The sequence below is a fragment of the Lissotriton helveticus genome, chromosome 9 (assembly GCF_964261635.1).
Source record: "Lissotriton helveticus chromosome 9, aLisHel1.1, whole genome shotgun sequence".
Lineage (NCBI taxonomy): Eukaryota > Metazoa > Chordata > Amphibia > Caudata > Salamandridae > Lissotriton > Lissotriton helveticus.
This window is the reverse complement of record NC_136070.1, coordinates 585,974,070-585,982,364: the sequence shown is the minus strand read 5'-3', so window position 1 is coordinate 585,982,364 and position 8,295 is coordinate 585,974,070. Positions and strand designations below refer to the sequence as shown.

Genomic DNA, 8,295 nt, shown 5'->3' with positions numbered 1-8,295 from the left:
AACTTGGTGCATACCAACATTCCATTGTCAGTTGGTGAGGCTGTTGATGAGGCGCTGACTGAACAGCTAGGTGATGTTGCTGAAGGCTGTCTTTGGATTTAATAAAACAGTGTTAATTCTTCTTTGTAAAAAATAATGCTTTTCCGTGTATACAACTTAAATGTGCATAACGAACCTGGCAGGTCCTGCATTATCTTTTATCTTCCTAAAAATGGACAAAAAGAGCATCACTGGGTTAGATAATATTAACTTTCATATGCAACACAATGGAACGTCAACATTGTGTTGAAAGCACCAGCTAAACAAGTTATTGTTTGCTCAAGTATTCTTATGAAGAAAAGGAAAAGAATGTGCCTACGAAAACGGAGAATTGCACTGAGTACCGATATTTACTTTCCTCTGGAGTCCAGTGGAGTGACTTCCTACTCCTAGCCAGGTACAGCGTCATATATAAAGTAATCTGGTGAGATTATTTTGAAGTTCCACGTGCATTTACTAAGGAATGCAAGCATGTGCTAGAAGATAAACTGAATATTATATGTTTTGAGTTTTTATTAACCAGAATATTTGAGTTTACTGCAAGAATTCAGTCAGTCAGAGATACACATCACACAAACACACGCCAACATTTCATATTAGGTGAAAGGACTACCCCATCCCATTTTTTGAATCCAAAATGATGTTATATTGTGTTATTTTAGGTTTCTCCGGCGGAGAAACTTAAATCTCCGCTTACAACTTTCCTCACTCCAACGCAAGTCAATGAAGCGTTTGTTTCCACTGTTGTCAGATACTTCCTTAGTCCTTCTTCGGTGTTGTTGTCTGTTATGGTCACAGTCCTTCTACTCTTTCTGAGGATTCGTACTGCGAATGGCTGCGCCCGGTTACAGGGGTTGTATAACCCGTTGACATGAGCGTACCTTTAAAGGTAAGGGCACTTTAACACTGTTTCTTTACACAGCAAGCTCAGGGACAGCAGTGAATCCGAGTGTCACTGTAATGACCGTAGCTGCACAGCTTTCTAGTTTAGTGCCGAACCTCACTCACTTCCAATAGTTCACACACCGGCTGAGATATCGGTAGTACAGAAGCTGTGATCATTTTCAGGCAGCATCCACTAGTTGTATGAGCTGTGCATATTTTTCAGGCAACTACCACTAATTTCAGTAGAAGTAGTCTTTAATTGTCCCCCACTCACTAACCCTGTCACACAAAACGGACGGGATTCCCTTTCAGCGGCACTAAGCCATTTGAAATGGTGCCTCTTAGAAATAAATGGTCATCTTAGAAATTTTTAAGTCTCTCCTACTTGCAAGCTGGTTACAAAAGACCGAAGGGGAACTTACCGAAACTTATAGTGTGCTTGAAATACTATAATTTACACTGACAGGCCAAACTATATAATGACAGGCCATATGATTCCATACAATGACAGACCATGCCATTCTATACCATACTATACAATATAAGGCCATATACCATAGCATACAATGACAAGCCTTACCATACCACACTATCCAATGATAATCCATACCATACAATGAGAGGCCGTACTATACGATACAATGACAAGCCATACTAATAGCACACTATACAATGAGGAGCCATACCATACCATGACAGGCCATACCATACTGTACAATGACTGGTCATACCATACCATTTATTTATTTATTATGCGATTTATACTGCGCAAACTAAACCCAAAGGTGTCAAGGCGCCTATCAAAATTTTTAATTTTTAAAATAACATACTATACAATGCACAGCAGCCACACTGCTGTAGAGCATGGCTTAAAAACATTGACAGAGGCACTAGTTCTTGCATAGGTGAGAACTGTTGGTTTTGCTAATGCTTGCTTTGCTCTGTAGCATCAACTGTATTGTGCCGCGTTGGTAAAGCCAATAGGTCCAAATGAAGAGACCTATTGGCTTTGTCAGTGCTTGTTACTGTATGCAGAGTGCCTTAAAGTGAAAGGCTCTTGTTGTTTCTGGGGGTGCTGGCTAGGAGCAGATAGTAGTCATGATAGATTAGCCTTGGAGCATGGCCACGCCCCTGAACTAGTGTTGAAGTTTCTACTATAGGGTTTTACTTTTTTCATTTGAACAATAGGAACTCCAAGACTTATTGCCCTAAAATATTTCTGCCACAGTGACCTGTTTTGAAATATAGGCTTAGGAATTATAAGTATCCTGGGTCCATCCAAAACTGGAACAACGACTAGCCAATTTTGTGCTATGTTGGACTGAATTCCTGCAAAGTTACCAGCCTGATGGAATGAATGAAATATGTTTCTTTTCTTGCTATTTTTGATGACTCTTGAACCAATATTTAATTGAACAACAACAATACGTTCTGTAAGTAATGAGGCCAACACATAATTGTACTATTGGATTTATATCTACATCGAGTTTTTTGTTTGTTTCTGACAAACATTAGAATTACACTTATACATTAGACGAAACGTGACTGATCGCATGTCAGATTTATTTCTTCTATGCACATTGGCAGTATTGTTTCCTGCTTACTTCACTGGGCACTATAGTGTTCACACTCAAGTGTGAACAAACTCTGACAAAGTAAATGTGGTTGGGGGTGATTGATGGATATGTACATACATACAGATGGATTTACACACTGTTGTTTACTTAATGTTATTCCTGATATTTGTTTACTTCGATTCGTTACTCCAGAGTATCTATTTACCAGATGATGCTTCCCAGATTAGACATATGTAGGTAGTTAAGAGGATGATAATTGAGAAATAATAGAGGATGCAACAAGTTTGATAAAATGAAGTTGGCAAGTTTCCTGATTTTCGATGATAGAAGTCATTGATGTTGCAGCAGAGTTATTATGTGTTCCTCAAAGCAATTCATGGGACTAAATGGACACGATAAGCCTTTGAAGGGAATTATTTGAAAACTATTTCTGGGCATTTGGACTTCTACGACCATCCTCGTCTACCATGCATCATCCATGAACCCAGACTTTATAGAAGTGCTCAGAACGCCAGCTTTAGGCTATTATATTTTACTTTTTAACCTTTTTTGATCCTTTTTAACTTTATTTAGTTTGTTCTGTGATATTAAAATATATATTCCCTATCAAGGAAATACCTCTGAATGGCCATTTTTCTTTATCACTTGTGATAACATTAAATTTTATCTGAGTCCCAACCCATACTCCCTCCCCCTCCCCTAAAGCAATATTTTTGTTTTTATAAAATATGTCACTGGTTTTATTAAAGTAACACAAACTGTGACTGATTGTGATTATTCCAGGGTACATCACAACAATCTTATCATTAATCATAAAAAAACACTATGGTGAAAATGAAAAGAAAGGTCAACACTATAGCTTTTAGTAACCCCCTCCCTGCAATGTCTTTATTACGAGTGATCACACATGCCCAGGTTATCATCACTTCTCTATGGTCTGGGCTCATTGACATTCCCTATAGCAACTCCAGATTGTCCATGTCTTATAGTATTTCTGTGGATATCCTTTTGCCAAGTAAATTGTCTTCTCAAGACACATGAACTGGTCTTGTCTTGAGAGTCAAAACATCGCGTGGCATTACAACGCGGTCGTTACAACGACTGCATTGTTACCACGCAATGCCATTACTATGCAAGTCATTACATCGACTTGCAGTAGATGGTGCGCTGACATTAGAAATATATAATTTACTATTCCAACTCCAGCCTATGCAACAGTAGGGAAGGTGTTGGAATAGTGAACTATGCTATTGCTAATGTTAGTGCGCCATCTACTGCAAGTCGATGTAATGACTTGCGTAGTTATGACCTTGCATGCTAACAACGCAGCGTTGTAATGGCATCGCGGTGTAATCACCGCAATGTAAAGGTCGTTTTCCATATACCTAGATAACGGAAATGGTCGCACTCCCATCGGAGCCCCACATAAGGAAGGTCTGCAGCATCCCCACGCACCAGGACTGCCAGCGGGAATATAACAGACTTCTGGCGGTTGATATGGAGCCCAGAGGCTGCTCCGAACGGGGCCAGTACATCCAGGACTCTATATAGATATTTTAAACGAATAAGCCTATATTGTGGGGCAATACATGATTCTTTTGGGTACACCAATACCTCTTTCCAGTCTTCATCTGAAAGTGAACCCTTTAGAGTAATCCTTAATTGCTCAACCACGGTTGTTTTTGGGAAGTCAAGGAAATGAAGGGAAGCTTTTAGGAAATTTTAAAGCAACAGCATACAGCTTCTAGGGCAATGAGGAGAAATGGAAGTACCATAATAATACTCCCCAGACCAACCATCTGGTGTTATTCGTCCCTGCGCTTGTTGCCACAGTCCTCTTACATACGTTTGAAGGAAAGGTTCAGTTTTCAAGCATATCCTGAAGAGTTGGAAGTTTTTCTGCATTGTGACTGATTGGGGCATTCCAGGATATATAGGGATCTGGCGTATTTTTTTCTTGGAAATCGTCTGTGTGTTGGCTGATTCAAGATTCCTATTTGGACTGAAAAGCTTCATGGTATAATTTCATCATGTGTTTCGGGATTCTTTATGAAGGCGCATACAATTTAGAATAGCATGCATATATTGACTCTCCAGGATCTCTTTTAATAACAAATTAGCTTCAGAATCTTTCTTTTATGGTACTGATTGCACAGCTCAATTTTTTTTTCTTTTTTCTGGAAAATGACACTATCAAATGTGCACATTGTTATTTAGGTCCTGAATGGGTATAGCACTCTTTACTTTGCCTGGTAGACCTTCTACTCGGTATAGATATTGTTCCCATAAGTTTTTTTTTAAACTGAAGAATGGCATTTGCTGCAAATTCTGCTTGTGTAGCTGTTTGCTTTATAGAACTTGCAGCTTTTGTGGTCTGAAACCAAGTACTTCACTTTTCCCTAGTGTACTCCTGTTAGTTAGAATTTTTTTTCTTTGCTGCTGTTTTACAGAGAAGCTAAAAAATTAACTTTAGATATGTGATTTTTTAATTACGTTTTTATTGTAGTAATTTTTATTTCAGTCAGGGAGATTTCGTGGAATGTTCAAATTTATACTCTTTAAACACTCTGGCCAGTCATATTGTTGTGCCTACTGTCCCCCTATAGTAAGGTCTAACTATATGCAAATCAATCTCAGACCGCCCCCAAAAGGGGATAGTTGAGCCTGAACGTGCCCCCTATGGACTGAAACACAAGCAACACCAGATAGCATTGTATGGCTTCATAAGTGGGTTGAAACTTGAGTCTATGGCTGAACGAGGTACAGGAACCATGTCTAGATGATGACAAGAACAAAAATTGATGGATTAATCCTTAAATTAATCTCTGCCATTGGTAATTACTCTGGGCTGCATTTCAGTCGGTAGTTGGTTTTATTATTGTTCATGGAGTCCACAGCCTTCATGATGCCTACTACAGACAGTAGCTAGTCACGTACAAAATAGTCTAACTCTGAGGTATTCTGTTATATAGGGTCTTGCATCTCACCATTTTCACAGTAGAAATACTTCACATTGACACCCTCTGGTCTAACACTAAAGCCCCCAACTTCCCTAGTGATAACCTAAGAGCCCCTCGAGTCTGGGTCCTGTTCTGACCACCCAGAGCTGAACCTAAATAAAGAATACAGTCTATCTGAGCATTATGTGACTGCCACTACTCTTATACCTGCTAGATCAGGGTTTGCAAGGGTATTAAAGCTCAAGCAAATGGGTAGCAGCTTATACCCCTAATTGACAATTATGACAAAATCTATTTCTAGCCCTCCTAAAAAATAATGGCCTCTTTTCATCTGTCTTTAGTGCATGGTCAGTGGTGGCTGCCTGTGAATGGGGGTGGTAGGGCGGGGGGTAGGGAGGAAAAAAAAACATTTACTTACCGTCTTTGCCGCCGCTGCTGCCTCGCCGTACACCTCTCTTGCCTCTCCTCCGTCTTCTTCTGTGCTGGAAGAAGCACCAGAAGCACCCAGGCTTCCGGACTCTGCCGACCAATCACGACACTGCAGGAGCAGCATCGTGATTGGTCTGAGCGACCTATTTGGCCGCTCAGGCATTGCCTAGGGAGGCTGGGCATGTCCTCCATGGGGCTGTGCAACACAGCCCAATGGAAAACATGCCAAAAGCTCATAGCGCTTTGGCCTGCCCTAGAGGGCCGGTCAAAGCGTCATACGCATGTAGAGAGGGAATGCAACCCGCTCCTATTCCTTCTGCGGTGAGCCAGCCCCTCCGACCTGGCTAAAGTTGTAAAGAAAAAGAAAATTATAACTTTTTTTATTATCATTTTATTTTTATTTTCCACTGCTCAACAAGCAGTGGGGCGATGCAGAGCCGCCACTGTACATGGTAGCAATTACGGCGCTGCTTGTGGCATTTTAAAGTGTACCCTGCTCCCAGTTGTGGCTTTGTGTTTGCATTGCCCTCTGAGTTCTGAGCACGTGTAAGATGTATAAAAGAAACTATGAAGATAATCCTGGTGGCATAGGTAAGGTCTGCGGTGATGACTGTGAGTCCAGCTGGCGCATTTGGAGCAGGGGGTCCGCAAAACACAAGACCAAGGGATAGACTGGATAGCTGCGCGACACTGGAAGGGCTGTGGTGACCCCTCATGCCTGCCCCAGAGCAGGCACGCAGTGCACCCCTGTATTCGGAAGGAGTTCCCTCAATGATGGCCAGTTGGAGTCAGAGGGTTTAAAAGCCTAAGCCGCCCTAGCCTAGACATCGCACTATTATCCTGATTTGCTTCCTACTGCAGACACCATGGCCACTCATCGTACAAAAAGGATACAATACTTAAGGTCATGCTCACAAAGTCATCCACCAAGAAGACGGACCAGCTTAGAGATATGTCACCCCCACCGGCTGCCTCCCATTACACAGGAGCAGTGGATCCTCCAGATGGCAAGCGGATGATCTCACACTGTTTCTTGGAAACCCTCCTCAACGTGTTGTGGAATTAGATAGCCGTCCCGAAACAGGAAATTCTGCTGACATCAAAGACATCAGGCAAGAGATGGGAGACATGGGACAGTGGGTCACTACCCTGGAGCAAAACAGTGACGCGAAAGAGGAGGAACTTGACGAATACCCACGTGAGTTGCTTGAATTGTGAGATAGGAATGCAGATTTTCAACACCATTTGGAAAACCTGTAGAACAGATCCCACCGGTCAAACATTAGAATCAAAGAGGCCTTCTACAGGTGGACTTCGGGAAGGTGGAGTATTATGTACTTCGTCTCTTCCGCCGCATCTTACCGGAGCTGACGGAGAATAAATTGTTCTCAACCGCATGCACAGAGCAGGCCGCTCATCTAAAACTCCAGCGACACCTCAAAACATACTGACATATGTCCACCACTACAGACAAAAGAAAGCCATCATGTCGGCAGTGAGGTATTGTGGCTCGATCACACTTGAGGGAACAAAGGTCTGGCTTTACCAAGACCTTTCCGCATTCACACTGCAGCGCCATCGGGCCCTGAAACCAGTTACTGCGTTCCTCCAGGAGAAAGGAATCGGATATAAATGGGGCCATCCTTTCAGACTCATCTTTGTCTGGAACAATGAGACACACGTCTGTGACTTGGAGGAGGTGCGCTTGATCTTGGGGTTGGAGATTTCATGGGATGAGCTTGCCTGACCTGTGATGCAGCGGAGCCCACCTCCAGTGCCGGGCCTGGGTGGGTGTACTCACTCTTCAGCATGGAGGAGACATAACAAACCCTCGGCGTCCGAGAACCACAAGGAACAATCGGCCTTGATACAATCGCTCCACACATTAGGGCATTCCTTGGACCGGGACTCCAACTAGAGTGATGGCACAGGACTGGGGCATACGTGTCAACAATAAAACCTCTTGGAAAAATCTATTATTTCACCTCATATGTACTGCACTTCTTACAATCCATGCATTCCTTTGCGCCCGTCTTAAAATGGATCCACAAGACAATTATCAACAATCAGTATTTAATGTATCAAACCATATGGAGTAATTTATACAATTTAAAAGCAGTCTAAGATTCAATATAAAAAATATTGCACAAGATATCACAAATACACTGTAACTAGAGAGACCGCACATAAGACATACACATTTTTCATTAAAACTTTTGTTGAATCCGAATCCCCACCACAAAGGATTTTAATTATTTCTCAGTGGCACACCAGACCTATGCCAGAATAGTTTACTTTCTGGTAACTCCTCGCTTTGTGACACCCACCACCCATATAGATATTGGTGCTGCTGAGCTCTCAGACCATTCCCCAATTTCGATACCCTATACACCCCAGGCCCGCGA

The 8,295-nt window shown here is 42.1% G+C and overlaps 1 protein-coding gene across 4 annotated transcripts in view; it reads left to right on the top strand.

Moving 5' to 3' along the window:
* The first annotated feature begins 804 nt into the window (after positions 1 to 804).
* DNAJC4 (DnaJ heat shock protein family (Hsp40) member C4) overlaps positions 805 to 8,295 on the top strand; it is a 417,545-nt gene continuing 410,054 nt past the window's right edge. For 3 of the 4 annotated variants that reach the window (XM_078660556.1, XM_078660557.1, XM_078660555.1), the window contains exon 1: positions 841 to 928. The gene's annotated coding sequence lies outside the window, so the exon portion shown is untranslated. Of the gene's footprint in view, positions 929 to 8,295 lie in introns of all 4 variants that reach the window. The other variant, XM_078660559.1, reaches the window with a different exon arrangement.